The sequence below is a fragment of the Benincasa hispida genome, chromosome 7 (assembly GCF_027475165.1).
Source record: "Benincasa hispida cultivar pf3 chromosome 7, pf3_genome.v1.1, whole genome shotgun sequence".
Classification (NCBI taxonomy): domain Eukaryota; kingdom Viridiplantae; phylum Streptophyta; class Magnoliopsida; order Cucurbitales; family Cucurbitaceae; genus Benincasa; species Benincasa hispida.
The window spans coordinates 33,315,454-33,337,586 of NC_143484.1; the positions used below are offsets into that span (position 1 = coordinate 33,315,454).

A 22,133-nucleotide genomic window follows, 5' to 3' on the forward strand; every position below is an offset into this window, starting at 1 on the left:
AGACAACACGATTACTCAATTTCCATCGTTTAGAACAATCGACCAGGCGACAGACACAACGATCGCTAAGATTCCATCACCTAGCAAAATCGATCAACCTCCATCGTTCAGAACGATCACCGCAATGAAGAACCCCACGATCGTTGAGACTCTATCATCTAGCAAGATCGCTCAGGCGATAGCCTCAACGATAGCTGAGTTCTTAGTCCCAAGCCTTCAAACAATACTCAATAACCTACCTCAGTCACAGTCCTTCCCACAAATGAATCCCACACCTCCATCCGCTCTCGACCACACACCAACCACCACAAACCAAACATCCTCTCCAGGCTATGCCTCCTACCACAGTTCAAATCTATCTCTATTGTTGATTCCGCCCATCCCTCACTGTTGCCCATGATTCAACCCAGACTCGACCAATATGACAGCCCCAATATACCACATATATCATATCCTACTGATAACCCGTCATTAACCACCTTGCCAAAACCTTCCATCTCCTCTCGCCCCTCACCAGTTCCCACTCACCCAATGATAACCAGAGCTAAAGCTAACATATTTAAACCCAAAGCCTGGATGACAAGCAAAACTCTTGATTGGTTTCAAATAGAGCCCACAAGAATCATAGCTGCATTTGCAACTCCTCAGTGGAAGAAGGCTATGGATGAGGAATACTTAGCTCTCATAAAGAACAAGACATGGACACTGGTCCCACCATCTCCATCATACAATATAGTTGGAAATAAGTGGATATTTCGACTAAAGAGAAACATGGATGGCTCAATACAACGGTATAAGGCCCAACTGGTTGCGAAAGGCTTTCATCAACATCATGGTGTGGACTTTTTTTAGACGTTCAGCCCTGTCGTGAAGTCCTCCACAATCCGAGTAGTAATCAGTGTTGCAGTGTTACAAGACTGGTCTTTCAGTCAACTTGACTTTAACAATGCATTCTTAAATGGTAAACTCGCAGAGGATGTCTATATGTGCCAACCACCGGGGTATGTCAATGCTTAATATTTGAACCATGTCTACAAACTTGATAAGGCCATTTATGGCCTAAAACAAGCTCCAAGGGCATGGAACACTGCCCTCAGCTCTGTCCTAACAAAGTGGGGATTTCATCAGTCTCGATCGGATACCTCATTGTTTATCTACCGAACGATGGGATCAATAATCTTTCTCCTTGTTTATGTCGACGACATCATCATCACAGGTAACAATCCTAGACTAACAGAGAAACTCATTGAAACTCTTAATATTCAATTTACACTTAAGGATCTGGAACAACTTTGATACTTCCTCGGCATACAAGTTCATTACCTAGAGTCTGGTCTTCTAATAAATCAATCCAAGTATGTGGATGATCTATTGCACAAACTGCAAATGACTGATGTGAAACCGATGCCATCACCAAGTGTACAAAGTAGAAAACTATCCAAGAACGATGGGCATGCATCTCTAACCCATACATATATCACAACACCATAGGAGCTCTTCAGTACCTAACACACACACAACCAGACATCACCTATGCAGTCAACCAATTGAGTCAATTCCTTCAAACACCAACTGATGTACATTGGCAGGTAGCTAAGCGAGTACTTCGGTATGTCAACGACACGAAACATTGTGGCCTTTATTTCCAACCAAGCCTGAACTTAACCATCTCTGTCTACTCATATGTTGATTGGGCCTCCAATCTCGATGATAGAAAGTCGGTTGCTACCTACTACACATTTGTAGGGAATAACATTGTCCCATGGTCATCAAAGAAGCAAACGGTTATTGCACGATCGAATACAAAATCGGAATACAGAGCATTAGCTCATGCTACATTTGAAGTCCTCTAGCTTCAACATCTTCTTTGTGAGATGGGATTAAAAACAATTGCTCGACCGACCATCTGGTGCGACAATCTGGGGGTAGGAGCCTTAGCTGCAAACCCAGTTTTCACTCTTGAACTAAACATGTAGAAGTTGACATCCACTTTGTACATGATCATGTCCTAAAAGGAGAAATCACCATCCGCTACGTTCTTTCGGCAGACCAACAAGCTGATTGTCTCACCAAACCACTCAACAATTCCCAATTCTACACACTCAGATCCAAATTGGGAGTACTTGAAGTACCCTCTAGTTTGAGGGGGTGTGTTAGGGAAGAAAATAAAGATAGAAAAGGAAAAGGGAAGGTGGAAGAATAATTGAAAATGAGTCACCAAAATCTTTTGAGAATTTGTTAGAATTATTCCTCTCCACCAACCAAAGCAAGTCAAGTGTAATCATTCTTTTATTCTTTTGTATTGTTGTGTAATAAGGGACAATGTGTATATAAGTAAATAGGCTGTATATACCAAAATATATTGAATACAAAAGAAAAGTAGACGAAAGAGCCTTCTCTGAAACAAAATTTCTTATTCTTCAATTATTGTTTATTCCTTTTGAATGTTTGGTCTTAGGAAAAACATGATTAGGGGTATTTTTATCCTTCCATCATTACTAGTGAAAAATTAAAAAGGTTATTTTGTCATTTTTGTAATTTACAAATTTTTTTACTACTTTTACAAATGAAACGTTAAAATTTATTATTCCTACTTGACCCTAAGTATATTCTAAGTAGATTGTTGAGTGAACCCATTTCTTTTTAATCTTTTATCAAACCCAAGTCTTTTATTTATTAATAGGCAACAACCCATGATGCCTATTTAGATGCAAAGTTTAAAATAGAAACTCTGCTCAAAATTACTTAAGATTTTTTTATTAAGTTAAGAAAAAATAAATAGAATATTTAAAAGTGTATGAACTAAAATCTATTTCTTTTTTTAAAAATAAAAACTTCACTTTTTTAGTTCAATAATTACAGGAGGGGAGAACCATACTAATTGATGCTTTTATCTACTGAAACTCTACTCAAATTATCAACGAATGTAATTATTAATTGGATAAAAAAATTATTTAAGGGAAACATGTTAAATTATATCGCTAAGCTTTGGAAGTTGTATCCAACTAAAAGCCTGAACTAATAATTGTATCATCTCAAATCTCTAAAATTTTGTAAAATATATCATTATCCCCTCCGTTATGTACCATTTAGAAAAATATTATGTAAAACTTATAATCATATCAATTAAACCCTTAATTTTTCATATAAATAAATTAATTTAGACTTTTAGTTATGTTTTTCTTTTAGAACCAACCATGCATCAAGTCTAGTAATTCATTTTGTAAAGGAAAATTGCAATGGGTGACAATTTGAATATGCTATTTTGTAGGTGTGTCACCTATATTTAATATTTTACAAATATGACAAAAACTTCAAGTATGAATTTTTAATTATTTTTCATTCCATATTTGCCCTAAACAATCAATTGATAGAGAGAGAGAAAGAAAGAGAGAGAGAGAGGAAAACAACGACCGGCAACTGGCGACTAGACGTGTTAGCAGTCGAGGAGGTAAGCAGTGGAAAGGGTGGAGCAGTGGGCAGCAACAGATGGTGTGGAGCAGTGCTAGTTAGTGAAAGAGATATGTTGGAGGAAATGAAGAGAGAGAGAGAGAGAGAACAAAGTAGCAACTGATGGCTGGAAATGTCGCGGTGAACAGAGATAAGTGGCAGGAAAGTGGAGCGATGGTCGACGACAGATAGTATGGAGGTGTGTTGGTTGGTGAAAAGAGAGATAGGGGGGAAGTTTATTGCTACAAAGAAGAAGTTTAGTTTTTCTTTTCTTTTCTTTTCTTTTTTTATCTAAGTGTATCATTAGAAAGTATATCAACTCAGTCAAGTGCATCATTAACAAGTTTATCAATAGTATATCAATCAAGTGTATCAACAGTATATCAGTTAAGTGTATTAGCATTATAAAATAGTGCATCATTATCAAGTATATCAGTCAAGTATATCTTTATTGAGTATATCAATTAAGTATGTCAGCTTTATCAATAGTATAAACGAGTGAATGATTGATAAATTTATCAACAGTTTATCAGTAAAGTACATCTATCAAGTATATCAAGTATATCGGTCAAGTACATCTTTATCAAGTATATCAGTCAAGTATATCAAGTGTATACCAGTGGTGTATCGAGTGTATCAGGTGTATCAAGTGTATATTAGTAGTAAGGACATTTGCGACATTTTACATCTTTTATATGTGGATTGGGCTTTGTCTTTGCGATTTTTGCAAACAATAAATATGTAGACTGTGAGCCTAATCAATGTATTTTGTTTTGCCCTTTTTGCAAGTGTCCCTTTTGTAAAATCGAAACTTCGTGAAATTTAGAGAATTAATGCATGAATCATTTCGAAAGGTAATCATAATGATAAGATGATCTAAACTGATTCGCTTCTAAATGAATTTAATTGATATAAATTATAAATTTCACATACTGTTTTTCAACTGAAATGAGAAGAAAAGTATAAATTGATGAGTTTGAAATTGATATTAATTAATAAGAGTAACAAATTTTGAACTATGGAGTAATTGGATTTAAACTTCCAAGTTAACCCGGAATAACTTGAATTCTCCCGTTACATCTCTTCCCCAACCAATGTAATTATTGGTTGCATAAAAGTTTTCTGCCACTAAATAAATGAGTTAAAATTAAAGATTTGAACTTTGACTAGTATTTTCAGAAATAATGCATATAGTTTATAACCATAAAAGTAAATATTTTGAATGAGGGAAAATCAACATAAAGGAATGGGTGTTTAGTTTAACAAAATATTGAGAAAAATCTCCCACTTTCTTTTCAATACACATGTCATGGTGAGTTTAACATAACGATAATAATTGGTATGCACTGCTTCTCTTGAGATCCGGAACAGTTGTTGTATCATGAAAAGAAATATACTTCTAACATGTTCCAACTTGAACATTAATCAGAAATAATTGGTATTATATTGCTTCGCTCTTCATGACCCACATTATTCTACTAGAAAAATCCTTCTGATATGCAACCTGGGAGAGGGGTTGTGATAATTAAAAATGTTCAATATACAAATATATGGATTAGATCAGACATAAATTAATGACATAAAAGAAACTTCTCCAAATCAAGGAAAGAGATGAAATGTGAGGTTTATTTATTAATTTTCTTGTGTGGATATATATGGTTTTTATGATAATGTTTTGAATCTGGTGGGCAAATTCCCAAAAATATGGGTCCTCCCCTAAATATTTTTAAGAAGCATTGATATACTTAAAAAAAATTTTAAGGTATGAAAATTGGAAAAAAAATAAAATCAGATTTAGGGGTTTTGGTCTGGCTGCTTTTATGTATTCTTGAAGCTTTGTGTATTTTAATAGTGAGACATTCTTTTTTAAATATAGGGACAAAAGTATTTCCTTCCAATCCTGGCCAAACAAACCATCTTCAAATTGTTTCTATGAATCAGCTTAAAGGTTTATGGCAAATTAGATAAATATAAGAACGGTTGCTAATATAGAAATCAGATCCAACATATTTGTAGATATAGTACAATATAAAAAAAATTAAAAATATAGTAAAATTTAAATCCAACTCTTAGAGTCTATCAATGATAGACCATATCGTTAATAGAAGTCTATCAACAATAGAGCTTATCACTAATAGAAGTCTATGACCAATAGATTTTGCTGTATTTGCAATTCTTTAATAATATTGCTCATCGCTTAATTATTAGACTTAAAAGTGTTACTTATCGCAATTACACTTAGGCCATGTTTATTGCCCTATAATCAAAATGGTTCCAATCGTAATGGATTTTCTTTTATTATTCATTATTCACATAATATTGTTAACTAACTTTCTGGAATGTATTTAAATGGACCCACTTTTCATATTACGATTGACGTTTATTGGAAAGTAAACGTGGCACTAAATACATATACCCAAATAAAAAAATCGAAACTACACAAAAGTGCAAACTAGTTCATTACCTAAAATAAAAAATAATAATAATAAAGTTGGGGAGCGATTTGAAAAACTTCTTCTAGAAGTATATTACAAAGTCATTATCAATTTGATCGAACGGTCTATTATCAAATGGGACCTTAATTAGATGACAGTTTACCAATTTTATATCTTGGATGCTTTCTCCATTAATGGCACATGTAATAAATTATTGAAGAGATAATGTAGAGAAGGAAGAGCATAGTAAAAGGTGGGGGTGACCATGTGATTAAAGGGATTTAAATAGGGAAGAGAAGAGACCATTTTTTTTTTTTAGAGAATTGGGGTCATGTGCTTTAAAACAAGAGAAAAGACCCTTTTCTTTTCTTGGATTACAAACAGCATAATGGTTTTTGCTTAAAGGACTGTTTTCAAGGGCTCCCCATCACATGTTTTATGGTATAGGATTCCCTTTATTTTTTGCCTTCAGGAACACTCAAATTTCAAGAGAAAATTCAAGACAAGAGAACAAAGGCACCATAATTATTATAAAACCATCAACTCCCATCCAAAGGGTAAAAGAAAAGGGTTTATTTTACTTTTAAAATGTTCAAAAGGTGAAATTAAGCTGTTTTGGAAGCTTTTAATCATCAAAATCTTCTATAAATCAAAATAGGTCAAAAGACTCAAAATTAAATTACCTTATAGATATTAAAGGGGATAAAAAAAAAAAAAAAAAAAAAAAAAAAAAAGGAACTTGAAATTATTAGTAATTTCTTCTCATGTTTTGAACCACTGTTTCATCCCCAAAATTGTACTGAATCACCAGCCTTCCACTATGTTGTCTGCTAATGATGCTTCATCAATACCACAGACCATTTCTTTTTTCCTTATAAAAAGATAGCATTTATGTTCCTTTTTACTCTCATTCTCCAAAAATTAATCCAAACTTTCTGATGTATGGTATCTTTTTCTTTTATTATTATTATATCTTTAAACATCATGCTGGGTTCAGTAAGGAAAAATAAAAGGAAATTTAAAAGGGGAAGATATACATATATGTTAACAAACTTGAGAAAACTAACCCCTTTTTTACTTTCTTTTCGTTTGAGTAACAACTCTATGATTTCTTGGAAATATGATGACGGCCAATATGTCAACCTAGTTGAAACGTTTGGATGTGCCTTCCAATCTCTCCTATCTCTCACAGTTCTATTTCAAAAAACAAATTCATTTAGAACCCATTGTATATTAATTTGATTTTTTAGTTGAAATTTATACTTATTTCCTTGCCAAATGATTTCTATCTGATTTGAAAAATGTTTAATTTTTAATCAAATAATATCACAACAAAATTAAGTTTTTGAAAACATGGTAGGTGTTTAAAAAATAATAATAAATAAATAAAATTTACATGTGACTTCAGTTTTTATATAAACTTTTCCAAAGCAAAAAACCAAAAACCAAAAGGACATGCCCCATTTTGATAATCATTTCTTGTTTTTTTTGAAAAAAAAATAAGTATATAGAGAGTACTTTCCCATATTGAATTTTTTTGTTATATTACCTATTTTGAGGAGTATTTGAAAGGAAATCAAGCCAAATATTGGAAACTAAAGAAAATTGTTTTTGTTTTTATAATTTAGCAAAGAATTCAAGTCTTTAGTGGAGAAAGATAAAAACCATAGTAAATAAATTAGTAAAAAAAAAACATAATTTTCAAAAATTAAAAATCAAACGTTAATTGTCAAATGAGTTTTTGATTATCCAAAACATTTCAAAATTTATGGTTCATATATGCTATGTCTAGCAAAAAAAAAAAAAAAAAAATACTTATAATGAATAAATACATATTAATTTCAAAACTTGTTTTTCAAACAAATAATATAACTTCGATCCAAAGATTCAAAGTTTAAATTCTCACCCACCTAACGGAGCATTTTTCTTAACGTTTCGTCGAGAAATCAGATCTAGAGCTGGAATAAACTTCTCTCTTCATCCAATTAAAAACCCAACAAAAGAAAGGCAAAGTTATTGTAATGGATCTAAAGAGGCTAAATAGTTTTAAAGGGAAGGAGAAAAACGTACTTGAGATGCAAAAGCTTTATTGGGGTTAGCCTGAAAGTTAGAGATGGGGGAGCGGCGGACGGCAACGGAGTACGGTGGCCGGAGAAGTGAAGGGTAGATGGGGTTTAAATTGAAAGAAAACTACCTAAAGGAGGAATCCGAAGGGATAGCATGATCCAAAATTATGTAGAAGAAAATGATGAAAGTAAATATATAAGTTGGGATCAATGCGATCCCTTTGGATGCTTCCTCTAGTTGCAGAGAATTGTCCATTACAGAAAAACCCCTCCATTATTTTCTTTTCTTTTTTGTTCTCTTCTCTCTAGATCTTGATTCCTTGAAGCTTGAAACTTGGTTGAAGGAGGAGGCTTCAATATAAAAGAACAACTTAAGTGCTTAAACAACGACAGTTTTCCCCCTTTTTTATATAAAATATATATATATATAAAAGAAAATTCATTTTATACCACTCACACAATTGAATTGGCTTAAAATGCCTTCAAATGGGATGACTTGAAACCAAAGGCGACGTAAGACTCATTTTGTAGTGTTTGAAGTTCATCACTTTCTCGAACTTTTCTAATATAAAACAATAACTATTTTAATATTTTGTCAAAACTCAATAAGAGGTTTTATTCCTCCACCCTCAAGGAAAAAAAAAAGCTTGGATAAATGTTGCTATAATCTTAAACCTAAGCTATGAAAATGGTTGTAATTTTAACCCTCTAATGAATAGTCTCTCCAAATATTGTTCAATGAATTATAAAATATATGTACCATATGAAATTTATAAAATCTTAGAGAAAAACAACATTAAAACTAAATTTACAGTTGATATTTATGAATTTTTACGATGTTATTCAATAGTTAATTTGTACCTAGAGTAAAGATATATTTGTTTTGTTAAAACGGATGAATTTATGAAGATTTTTACCTTCTTTCTTTTTGTTAAAATTATGGGTGTATTGGTGGAAGTTGGATTGAGGTTAACAATTGTAGCACTTCGTTAAAGTTTAGGGTCCAAATTAATATAATTGACAAGTTTACAGTCAAACTACAAAACAAACGTCCTTAGACACAGGTAAAGTAAAGTATACTTTTTTTTTTTTTTGAGGAAATGTTAATGATCCATTTGTTAATCATTTGGTTTTTGAAAATTCAACTTATTTTCTCTCAATTTCGTACAATGGTCGTTATGCTTCTTAAGTAAAAAAAATTGAATTCTTAGCCAAAAATAAAAAACAAAAGAAGTTTTTAAAAACTAATTTTTTTTAAGTTTTCAAACCTTGGCTTGATTTTTAAAACATTGATAGAAAGTAGATAAAAAAAAATTAAAAAATTTAAATCCGTTTTGTAATCATTTGATTTTTTATTTTTGTTTTTGAAAATTAAACATATTTTCTTCCCATTTATTACAATGATTTGCATCTTTACAATGATTGAATTCTTAGCCAAATTCCAAAAGTAAAAATCAGTTTTTAAAAGCTACTATTTTTAGTTTTCAAATTTTGACTTGTTTTTTTAAATTATTGATAAAAAGTAGATAACAAATGAAGAAATTTTAGATGTGAAAGTATAATGTCTATGGACTTATTTTCAAAATAAAAATTCAAAATTCAAATTGTTACCACTTTTTTAAAACGAAAATCAAAAACCAAAATATTACCCAACCGAGGCCATTATATCACTTTTACTTCAACTTTCATTTTTTATCAAAATGTACCAGCTAAAATTTGATTAGTGTTTCTTAAAATTTTTTCAGTGAAGTTAATTAATTTCATGTACATTTGGTGAATATAATATAATAATATTTGAAAATATTAATGAAGCTTAAAAAAAACCCTTTTACTGGCTCTTTTTTTATTATTTTAATTAGTGAATTCTTAGAGATTTTAAACTTTGCTTTTTATTTAAGTAATTGGATGAATTTAGTGGAATTTGGACATAGAAAAGTGCAAATCTAAAGTTTAATAGAATGAAATGGAAGGTTTAGAGTGAAAAATGATATTGGTTAGCTGATGGGTAATTTTTTTAGAACTCATTTTAGCGTATGAAAAAAAAAATTTGAAACGGGTATTTGAGTTCTTAAAGGATTGTTTTTAAATATAAAAAAAGAACCAAAATATTTACAACATATACTAAAATTTGATAACTATCAATAATAGATATTGATAGACACTGATAGACTTCTATCAATGTCTATCAGTGACATTAATAGACAGTGTCTATCGTGTCTATCAATATCTATCATTAATAGTTCTAAAATTTTGTTATATCTTGTAAATATTTTCAACAGTTTTACCATTTGAAATAAATGTCATTCTTTAAATTTGATAAAATATCCATTTCCGTTAGTGAATTCTAAAAAAAATATCTTTTTTTAACAGTGAATTATATCCACTTAGCTCATTCAATATTTGTGTTAATCGATCCAATATGTTATATATATATATATATATATATATATATATATAGACTTGCCAACATGTTAATATACATATTCAAAACTACGATATTCATATGTTTAAATAGAATTGATGAAACATAAGCCCCTAGTAAACTAATGTCAAAAGTCGAGATACTCGAGTAAATTAAGTTTGATTATTGATAATTTGACATGTATTTAGATACAAGTAACATTTACAATTGAACATTTGGTTTTTTGTAGATTTGTTTGGGATATATGTACAATAATTCAATATTGAATTTAAATTTGAAAATGTTGATTTTGTATGTTCATATATAAATTTTCTTTGTATAAAGAGCACTTATGTGGTCCAATATGGTTCCTTACCCACACCCACTACTTGTTTTTTTGCTTTGATAGTTCTCACAAGGGGAAACCACATTCCCCCATAGTACACCTTTTTGGGTGATTCAAAGTTATAGTTGAGAGACAAGTAGAATCTAATAAAACAAGTGATACACACACACATATATATATCATTCTAGCTTTTTTTTTTAATATGGTAAAATCTACATTTTAATGTTTGTTTTATTATTATTTTTTTGTCTCTGAATTTAAAGATATTCTCTTGTCTTTCAACTTTGTATAAATATCTATATAAATTATTGACATTAATTTTATATAAATCATTATAAAAATTTAAGGTGACATACTTTTGGTTAATTTGTACTTTGAGTATGAGTAGAAACCAAATGTTTAACTAAGCGGATCTTACAAATATAGTTAATCATGTGGGTACTTCGATAATTTTGGGGCTAGTTATGTTAATCTCTCTTCTTCCTTCTTTGAAGAAGTCGGTAGGAATTCTTTTAGATTCCCTATTTGGTTCTCCTATACTATTTTTTAGAAGGCTTACGTATCAGACTTGTTTAATTTATAATGTTTATTTTCTTCAAAGAAAAAGAGAGAGAGAAATAAAGTGAGGTAGTTTCGTGTGGAAATTGGCATGTACTCCTTTTATTGAGCTTGGAGTTTCATTAAGCATTGGGTTACAAAATGAACGTTCAAAAATTACATTGGACCCTTCAACCACTGAGTTGAAGAAAAACTTATGATGAGCGTTGAAAATGTTTTGAAGAACGATTGAAAATATAGTAATCAGACTGAAAGTATTAACAGATATAATATAACATAAAAATAATTGTAAATATGCCAAAATTTCGATAGTTTATCAGTGATAAACCATAACACTAATAGAAATCTATCTGTGATAGATGGTATAGTTATTAAGAATCTATCAGCGATAGATGTTTATCGTTGATAGACTTTGCTATATTTGTAACTTCTTTAAAATGTTGTTATAAACTTGGTTATTATCCCTAAAAATATTACACATTTCAATTGCCTTTTTCTTTTTATATACCGAATTTAAAGACAAACAAGATATAAAGTTGAAAGTCTAATAATCAAAATAAAAATTTAACATTTAGACCATTTGATAATATTTTTTTTTTTGTTTCTATTTTTTAAAAATGTTTTTTTAAAAAATTATAAATAAATTTCAAAATTAAGAAAAGTAGTTTTTAAAAACTCATTTCTATTTTTCAAAAAAACTTATTCGTTTTTCGAACACTCACATTTTCTTCTTTTATCTTTTTCAAACAACTTTTTAACTTTTTTCTCTCTAAATTTTTCTCCAACGTTTTTCGTTGTCTCCCTATTTCTTTTACTCTATATATTTTGTATCTCTCTCTCTAATCTAATTTTTCATCACTGCATAACTTTTCTCTCTCTAAAATTCTGGTGTTTATTTAACTTTCATGCCTCTCTTTTAATATATCTCTCCAATTTCACCCTCTAAAAGTTAAATATTTTTTTCAAAATTTTCTCTTTCTAACTTTTCTATATTTAATAAATAAGTCTCTAGGTAACTTCTCTTTAACAGTTTTCTTCTCTCTACATTTTCTCTCACTATTATTTTTCTTTATTTTCTCATTTATACCTAGTGTAATTATGTTAAATGGTAGAACTAATAAAAATATTTTCAAATATAACAAAATATCACTGTTTAGCCAAACCGAACATAGCTCAATTAACATATAAGTGTACCGATAACGTTTGTTGTTCGAATCTCCATGCACTCAGTTATACTAAAAAATGTCACTATTCATCAGTGATAGACACTCATAGACATCTATTGGTGTCAGACATCCATAATGTCTATCAATTTTATCACTGATAGATAGTGACATTTTGCTATACATGTAAATAAATTTGTTTATTTTTGTATATTTTGAAATAACCCTTATACCTATTTATCTAACATATCATTTACTCGTAATTTTTCTCTCCCTAAAATTTATTTTTTTATCTAACTTCATTTTCTATAAACATTTTCTCTTTTCCTCAAACTTCAATTTGTTTTTTAACTACTAGTTTTTTTTTCTTTTAAGTAAGAAACTAATAGTTTTATAAAGTTTAACTAATATTGTCTCAAATATATCACCATCTAATTTTTCTCCAACTAAATATTTTTCTATGTCTATAAAATTACTATGTTTTACTTTTCTCTATAAAACATTTGTCTTCATGTCTCTAAATTTTTTATTCATACGTTTGTACATATTTTTATCTCTCTAAGACATCACTTCATCTCTCTCGTATATATATATATAAAAAAATGAAAATTAAACACAGTTATCAAATAAGTTTGGTTTTTTGTTTTTTAAAATCTAAAACAAAAGGCATTTATCAAACATACATAAATTTTGTTTTGGAAAAACGAAAAAAGAAAAACAGAAACAGATATCTGAAAAATAAAAAACCAAACAATGAAATGATTATCAAAAGCCTTAAATTTTAACTTTGTGACAGACTGACAGAATGCTTGATCTTTTGCCAAATCAGAAATTATATAATAATTGTGAAAATGGAATACTTTTGAGAGAAAATAAATAAATAAATAAAAAGTTAAATTTTAATGAGAATGTTTTTTCAGCTTTTCTTTTCCCCCTTTTATTTGTACAAGTTGTTGGTGGAATTTAATGCCTTGCAAAACATTCCAATTTTGGGCAAAATGAGTTTCGTTATTCCCAAAGTTATTCTGATTCCTTTTTAAGCTACAAAAATGACCTCATTCTTTAATTTAGTGTAAATTATCTTATATTTTTTTAATTAAAAAATCTAATTTTATGAATTTATTATAGGAGATTTTCAAAAAAAAAAAAAATAAAAAAATTATTTAAACAAAATAGCAAAATTTGATCTTTTTTGAGAAGTCTATCATTTATACTATGTGATAGATATAGATAGAAGTCTATTAGTATCTATTCGTTTTTTATTTTTTAAATATATATTATATATATATAACTATAATTAATTGAAACCCCCAATTCTCTATAACCAAATTGCATATTTTTAATATTACTAAAGAAAAGTTTGCATATTTTTGGGTGGGAAATAAAAACTTAATTGGCAGCATGACTGGTTTCATACCCCTTTCTTTTTCTTTTTCTTTTTTCCTAATAATTGATTCTGCTGTTTACTAATGTAAATATAGAAATAAATTAATACAATTTTTTAAGGCCTAATTAAGAATTAATGTAAACTTATTATTATTATCTCAAAGGTTACACCTGGATCCTAATAGTTGAATTCAAGAGAGAAAAAAAAGAATAATCATTTACCATGACTTAGTTTATTGCCTTAATTTTGGGGAAATTATTCAATTTGACTACTTTTGACAATCCCTAATGATTAGATATATGGTCAAACAAATATATAGACCATCTTATTTCTACCTCATACAGGCAATAATGCAGAGCGACTATGACCTCACACCATATCATATATTATAGATATATAATATATATGAATTTCATCCCCATATCATTTTATTTTTAAGTACCCCTAATTTCAGTAATATTATTTTTGTTAATGGTAAAATTGGAGAGATTCTTTTTAAATATAGTAAAATGACCTACTTATTTATAAATATAGCAAAATTGAAACCAACAGTTCTGTCGATTAAAACAATTACCCTAAAATTATTTTTGAATGAATAAATTCTTTTTGTTACGTATGAATATTTTGCTTGTGTTTGCAGGCCATTTTCAACCTTACTTCTGCAGATGGGCATTAATAGTGAAATTTATTTCGTAAAAAAGAAAAATTAAGAGTAGAGAAAAGAAAGTGACAAAAATGGTGGTGATGGGTTTTTTGGAAAACTTCCCTCATAATGCAAAATGGTGGGTACCTTATAAATGGTGCACATGGAAAGGTACTGCCACAGAGAAAGGCTGTCCCCTTGATTAATTAACATCTAATTAATATTAGTCGTGGTATTAATTTAGGTCTCGTTAGATAACAATGGAAAAAGATTGGATTTTTATGATACCCTTTTAAAATTAGAGGCAGTTGAAAGGCAGAAAAGTGGGGAAAAGGATCAAGGAAGATTTTGGAGGTGGTGGGAAGGTTGAGTTTTCACTATCAGAAACACAGTTTCAAAAGAAGAAACTTTGGAAAGCAAAAAAAATGAGGAGGCATTGGATTAGTGTGGGGCATAGGGGAGAGAATCCTATGATGGATGAATGAATGATAAGAGTTTCTTTTCTTCTTCGATTTCGATTTCGGGTTTCCGTTTCTATTTCTGTTTCTAATTTTTGGAGATCATGATGTATGGTGTTAGATCTTGTCCACACTAGTGAAGCACAATGGAGCAGGAGAGCACAGTGAAGGGTTTTGCAATGCATACAAATGGGTGCTATTAAGACCCCACACCCCACATAATAATAATAATAATAATAATGCAAGAAAAAGGAAGGGTGTGGGGTAAGTTTTGTAGTTGGCTCATATTGCCTGCTGTGATGAGAAATGAAAGCTAGGGTTTGGTTTCTGCTCTGATTAATTGGCCCATTCATGTTCCTCATTTTTGGGACAACAATTGTTATTTCTTCTCAGGCTTTGTAACCCAGTTGGTGGTGCATAAAGGACCATCAATATTTCAACCTCTCCCACTACCAACATTTTTTTTTTTTTTTTTTTTTTTTTCTGTTTACTCTAATTCATTTTCTTGCTTTTTAGAATTACAAAATAAAGTCTCATGTTGGGTAACTAAAGAAAAGATATCCAATGGTATATAAATGAAGGATAATTATATATCTACTAATATGAAACTTTTTTTTGGATGAAACTTCAATCGACGATGCTATGAAAGTTTATATATAAGTGGACAATATCATATTAATGTAGAGATATATAAGGTCGACAGTGTAACGCGTGAGTTAAGGTAGAGTGCATGAATGAATTGAGATTACATCAGAATGAGAGATTCTTAGAATATGAAAACATAGTTAAGAAAGACTTAAAGAATTGAAAGTTAATATTTATACTTACAAAAGTGTATGCACATTCCTTGGCTCAATCCTAGGATCTCTAAAGTTTAACGTGCTTAACATAGAACAATCCCATGTTGTGTGATCTCCTCAAAATTTTTCCTACGAAACATGTAAATGATAACAAAACATGCTGAAAAAATCTGTGTTGGTTGTGGAAGATAGTCTTTCCTTTTAAAAGAGCAAGGATGACGTTGTCAGGTCGTAGAGATGTAGGATAATATATTGCTTAGATGAATTCCGCCATATGTTAGGTTGCATTACTTCAACTGAGAAATGATCTTTTGGTTAGAGACAAGCTAAATTTTGGTGTTCAGTTTAGCTGTGTCTTTAATGAATTTTGGTCTGATCTATAGGTAGCTCTTGTGAGCTTTCACACATTGTCCAACAATTCACTACAAAGAGTAGTTGCAATTGATCTTTTCTCTCTCCTTTCTTTCTTCATTGTTTTCAATTTTTTGAAACTCTAATCAATGCAGAATTATAAATCTCTTAGGCTAGAAATTTAGCACAAAGATCACTAAAAAAAAGTTCTAAATATATTTTAAGGGAGAAAATAACCTTCTACTTTGTATTGAGTTAAATAATCACTAAACTATATAGAAACTATATCGATGAATTATGTGTTTATCAATAAAAATTTAAATTTAAAAAAAAAAAAAAAAAAAACCAAGAATATACATTCATCACTATAATCAAGTGAAATTTCGGAGTTGATGGGTAAAACCTAAAATCATGTTATGACATTAATTGAGTTTATAGACCCTATCTTGTTTGTTTCACAAAAATATCTAAGTGAGATGAGTTTTGACAAGAATATAAAAATCCATGTTTGTTTGGATTATGCATGTTACACTTTTTTCCTTTGGGATAAGTGAATAAGAGACGGTAAAATACTCATTAATTGATTTTTTATTATTGATGTCAAAATTTAGAAAAGAGAAAACGTACTTGACTTTAGGTGATAACAACAGTAAATTTATAATCTGAGTAATAGAGATCATGCAAAACAAAGAAAAATTGCTTCAATGCCAAAGTCAGTATGTGATCTCAATAATAGAGAATAAGTCAGAAGTTTTTTTTTTTTTTTTCTTGAAAAAGTATTGGAAGAAACAAGGTCAGTAAGTGGACTGGAACATATCAACTAAAATGGCATGAGCTTAGTGTCCTCATCATATCCCGCCCCTATAAAATCTATTACCAAAGAAGATGGAGCACAAAGCTAGTGCAAAGAGTTATGTACAAGTCATCCGATAATACAAAATAACAAAGCAAAGAAAGATCCTATAGAGATAAACAAAACAACAATAAAATATCACGAGATTAGAGGAAGGCCGTTCAATTGAGTAAGATGTTAGATGCTAAGTAACTGGAGAAAAGCTTTGATTTAGTACTCCAATTGGCCACCATAGTGATGATATCTTCCCACAGTTGCCGATGATTCTTAGCAGCACTATTGAAAATCCTATTGTTTCTTTCCAACCATAAGGACTACAGCAAAACCCCAAATATGGAGCCATAGGGACTAAGGCAAGTCGGAAGTTTTTAAAATCCTTCATTTTGAGGTATAATTGTGTATTTATAGGAGATTTAATCTACGATTTAACTTAACCCTATTATGATCCAAATATACGTTTTTCCAAATATTTATTGTTTCAAACATTTTAATTTTAGTCGTTCAACTCCTTTATATTTAACATCCATAACCATCAAATAAACGATATAAATATATGCACCAAAACTAGTTGGCAAAAAATAAGATATATTTCCATATATATATGTATATATAATAAACATTTAACCTTAAAATCATAACACACGGGGTCCGATCATATTTGTTTCAATTTAGTTGAGATGTTCGGATGCACCTTTAGATCCCTTATGATCCATTAATTTCTTGTTTACAAAATAACAAACAAGTCCCGATGAATCTAAATGAAGAATTACATATCCATGGAAGCTGCAATATCAATTAATGTGTGATTAAGTGATTGAATAATTGTTGATTTAGTGGTCCAATGTACAAAGATAGAGGCAATTTAATTCCACTGGTGAGCCTTTAATATTTGGATGGGAAAAACATTTGGACCACAAAACTATATTGGGTTGGGGAGGAGCATCCTCTTTAGTGTGTCAGGGAGTTTGTTAATAATATAGACTACTTGCTCAGCAATGATGCCCCAACATTCATAACTTTCTGTGAATCTCTCATACCATTATTTTGTGGCTGCAAACACTCTTGGAAACCAATAACCACTTTTTTCTCTGTCTTTTACATCATTGTAATCACCAAGACATCCATAACATCCCCTAATATAACTTTTTCTACAAGGATGTTTCTAAGTCCTCATTTGAAACTACATTTAAAAAAAAAAAATTATATGGATTTTGAAAACATGGTAAAAAAAAAAATAGGTAATAAAATAACAAAATTGTACCAATGGAGAGTGGTATTTATAAACTTAACTCTTAAAACTCGTTTGGTAATCGTTTGGTTATGTTGTTTTTTTTTTAAATTAAGCTTGTGTTCTCTTGATTTCTTGTAATGATTTTCATCTTTCTTGAGTAAAAGAATTGAGTTCTTAGCCAAATTTAAAAAATAATATATATTTTTGTTAGATGATATAATTAAATTTACCTTTGCCCATTAACTTAAGCTTTTAGGGCATTCGGTGATTTAAGAGTTTTTAAAACTATTTTTTTTAGTTTTCAATTTATTATTCGTTTTTTAAAATATTCGTAGACAACATATAATATAATAATAAATTTAGAGGTAGAAGGGGTGTTTGTTGGCTTAATTTTTAAAAATTAAATATCAAAAACCAAGGTTCAGTTTGATAACTATTTCGTTTTTTGTTTTTGGTTTTTAAAAATTAAGTCTATTTTCTCCCAATTTCTTACCATGATTTACATCTTTCTTAAGTAGGTTGGATTCTTAACCAAATTCCAAAAACAAAAACACATTTTTAAAAGCTACTTTTTTTAGTTTTCAAATTTTGATTTGGTTTTTTAAATCATTAGTAAACAATAGATAATAAAGAAAGAAATTTGAAAGTAGGAGTCGTGTTTATAGATTTAATTTTCAAAAAGCAAATGGGCCCAAATAGGCCCAATCAAACCTAAATAACTTATATGACCCTTTTTTCTTTTTAATAATAACATGAGGTAGGAGAGATGAGTAGGTGCATCCGAATATCTTAACTAGATTGACCTTACAAATTTGAGAATTACATAGTTAATTTCTTTCCATATTTGTTTTCGTTAATTCTTATGAAGTATTTCTTACTTTCAGGAAACTCCTCATATATATTTGTGTGAATCAAGACTAAAGAGTAAGAATTTAGTTCATAACATTTAAAATGTAAAAATTGGATCCATATATTTTTAAATTTGCAACAATTTAGTTTCTTCTTGTGAAAATTTTCATCAGTGTGAATATTGATTTTATAGTCCTTTTAGTTAATAGCCATATTAGGTTCTTAAGCGATTTATCAATGTACACGTAGGACATGTTTCGGAGTGATTCTAAAATGATTAAAATCACTTTTATCATATTTAAAATCACTGTAAAACATGTTTTTAATGATTCAAAACCAATTTTAGTTATATCAATATTACATTTAAAAACATAAAATTAAGTATTATATTAATTTAGAGTGTCCACTTAGGGGAGATGTCCGAATAACTTCTAAACATGTATGTAAGACTTTATCAACTTATGTGTTTGTGCATAGAGAGAGAATGGGTTTGTCCTAATGGATAAATAGTTGGTGAAATTGAAAATAAGCAACCATAAAGGCAAGCAAGGAGAGGCCAAATTTGAAACCTATGCACCTATAAATTAATTCACTTTTCTACCTCAAATGAAAGTGATAGAAAAGACCTAAAGTGAGAAGTCTTCTCCAAGAAGGGAGAATTAATCTTGCAAGTTATTTTTCAATAGAGATACTATCAATCATCAAAATTAAGAGATATCATATAGCTAGACAGTTTCCTAATAAAGGCCATGCAATAACAATTATTGCTGTCTGATAAACTTGTTCATCCATCCCAATTCTTGAATTATAAATCATGCCAAAGTTCCAAAAGAGAAGGAAAGAGAAGAAGAATTAAGAGGAAAAATGTACCTTTTTCCCAAACCATTTCACATCTTGAATTGAGTAATTATAGTCTATGATATGACTTGGTAGGTTATTTTTGTATTTTCAAAATTAATATAATAACCCAATCATCTCACAAGGCTCATGTCATTCCACAAAGGGTTTTCTTTTGGTATATATTGTTAAGACAAAAAAAGAATCAACGTACAAAAATTGAACAAAAAGAAATAATATTCCACACATGTATTTATGTGTCATTAATAGTATGTTAGCTATACATGTAATGCTCTAAGTCCAAGATTCAAATTAGGATTCGGAATTTGAATTCGGCACCAAATGACCTCGACATTCTTCTACAAACCTAGCAATGTCATCCTTGTCTATCTTAAACTACTTCTAAGAGTGAAGGTTATCCTTACAAACCAACATGGGTACATTTAGCATGATTTGTCTTTACGCACATACTTATAGAAAATTTTTCAGGAGGTCACTCGACATAGGATTACTCTAAAAGATCAGGTGCACCTTATGTTGGTATAGATAATAACTTTCAATTCTTTTATGCCTTTCTTAATCGTGCTTTCATATCTCCCCCGTCCCTTTTATTTAGATGTGATCTCAGTTTATTCATGTACTCTTTCTAAACTCGGGTGTTACAGCATATCCACAGATTGAGAGAAAATATTTTATGTCTTGAGGAAGCAACAAAGTACAAAATACATAGATAGATTCAAGTAAGGAAGTCTTCATGATGATTATTTGAAATGCCCGAAAACAGATTGAAGGTATTTCAATATTATATTTTTTGAAAAAAAAAAAGACTAATTTGAAATGCTTAGAACCAAAATCATATCTTTTATTTTGCAAAAGGGTACAAACAAAAGCATCTTTCAAATATCACAAGAACTAGCACATGGATTAGCATTGTGTTAAACAGTGAAGCCATAAGGGAAAGGAGGAGGAGGGGTCTCTCTGTTAATTAAAGGACAACTCAACTCAATCAATCCCATGCTAAGGACACCCTCTCCTACCCCACTGTGCCTGCCCTATCAACCCTACCCTCAATTTATTTTTGGCCAACAAATTTCAAAACTTTTTAATTTGGTCTGAATCAGATAGTTGGATATGTGTGTGAACACAACTGTCTCCTGAAGAATATTAGGGTTTCTTTTGACCATGGACCCTCACTTTGTAATGGATTGAACAACACCTCCCTTTTACCCAACTACTCTTAAATTTTGGTCTTGGATTCAATCCCCTTCTAAATGCTTGTTTTTTGGGGGGATTTTTGAAAAAAAAAGACTATTATACCTTTGAATTATCAATTAACCCAAAATTTGTTGTTTGGTTTAAGATATGGTATTGTTGTGTTTGATTATACATAAGAATGCTATCAACTTTTTATAGGAATATCTATCATATTTTCATAAAAATAAATGATGTATGTGCTTATTTTTTTCCCATTACAAGCAATGATTAGTAACTAACCTAAAGTTAATTCAAATAAATAATATAAATTAAATTATTTTAAGTTATCGGTTTAAAAATGTGGGGTGGGGGAATCAAACCTATAATTTCAAGGTTGATAGTATAAACGTTATGTCAATTCAGTATGTTCATTTTGATTTAATTTATTGATTAATTTATATTAACATTATAAAAAATATATATTATTTCATGTTTACTATATTAGAGGTTCTACTCAATTTCCCAACCCACATATTGTAAAAAAAGTTATATGTAATTAAATTGTTTCAATTCAGTTCATTATAGTTAACTTTTTTCTTTTTTTTACAAAAAAACTAAAGGATAGATAGATTCACCATAGATGCATCCAGATATCTCATCTATTAATACCTTCTTCATGCCAAATACTCAGCCACAAAAGAGGAAATAAATTCATCGTAGTTAATTCTTACATTTGTATTTAGTTTTCATTAGTTTATAAAAATTAATTTACCCAATTAAGTTTAATTAGTAAATTGATTCTAAATTATGTTAGGTAAGTTATTTAGTTAAATTAATCTAAGTTATTTAGGTAGGTAATTGCGATGGATAGTATTTTTAGGACTAATAATTAAATGTATAATAATATTTTTAAAGAATTATAAATATAGTAAAGTCAATTGATGATTGACCCTATTATTGATAAACTCTTATCGATGATAGACTAGTAATATAGTATGTTCGTTTCATTTAAGTTGGTTTCATGTGCTGTTAATAATAAATAAAAAAAAAAAAAAAAAGGAAAACATTTTGTGAGGTGGAATATATGATGCCTTAGTAAGTTACTTCAAGG

At 29.6% G+C, this 22,133-nt stretch overlaps 1 long non-coding RNA gene across 1 annotated transcript; it reads right to left on the reverse strand.

Annotated features, from left to right (window-relative positions):
• Nucleotides 1–4,622: 4,622 nt before the first annotated feature.
• LOC120080850 (uncharacterized) lies at nucleotides 4,623–8,096 on the reverse strand. Its single transcript, XR_016530565.1, has 4 exons — nucleotides 7,956–8,096; nucleotides 7,796–7,860; nucleotides 6,953–7,079; nucleotides 4,623–4,954 (listed from the first exon to the last, which is right to left on the reverse strand). It is a non-coding gene; the product is annotated as an uncharacterized LOC120080850 (long non-coding RNA).
• Between the last annotated feature and the right edge of the window lie 14,037 nt (nucleotides 8,097–22,133).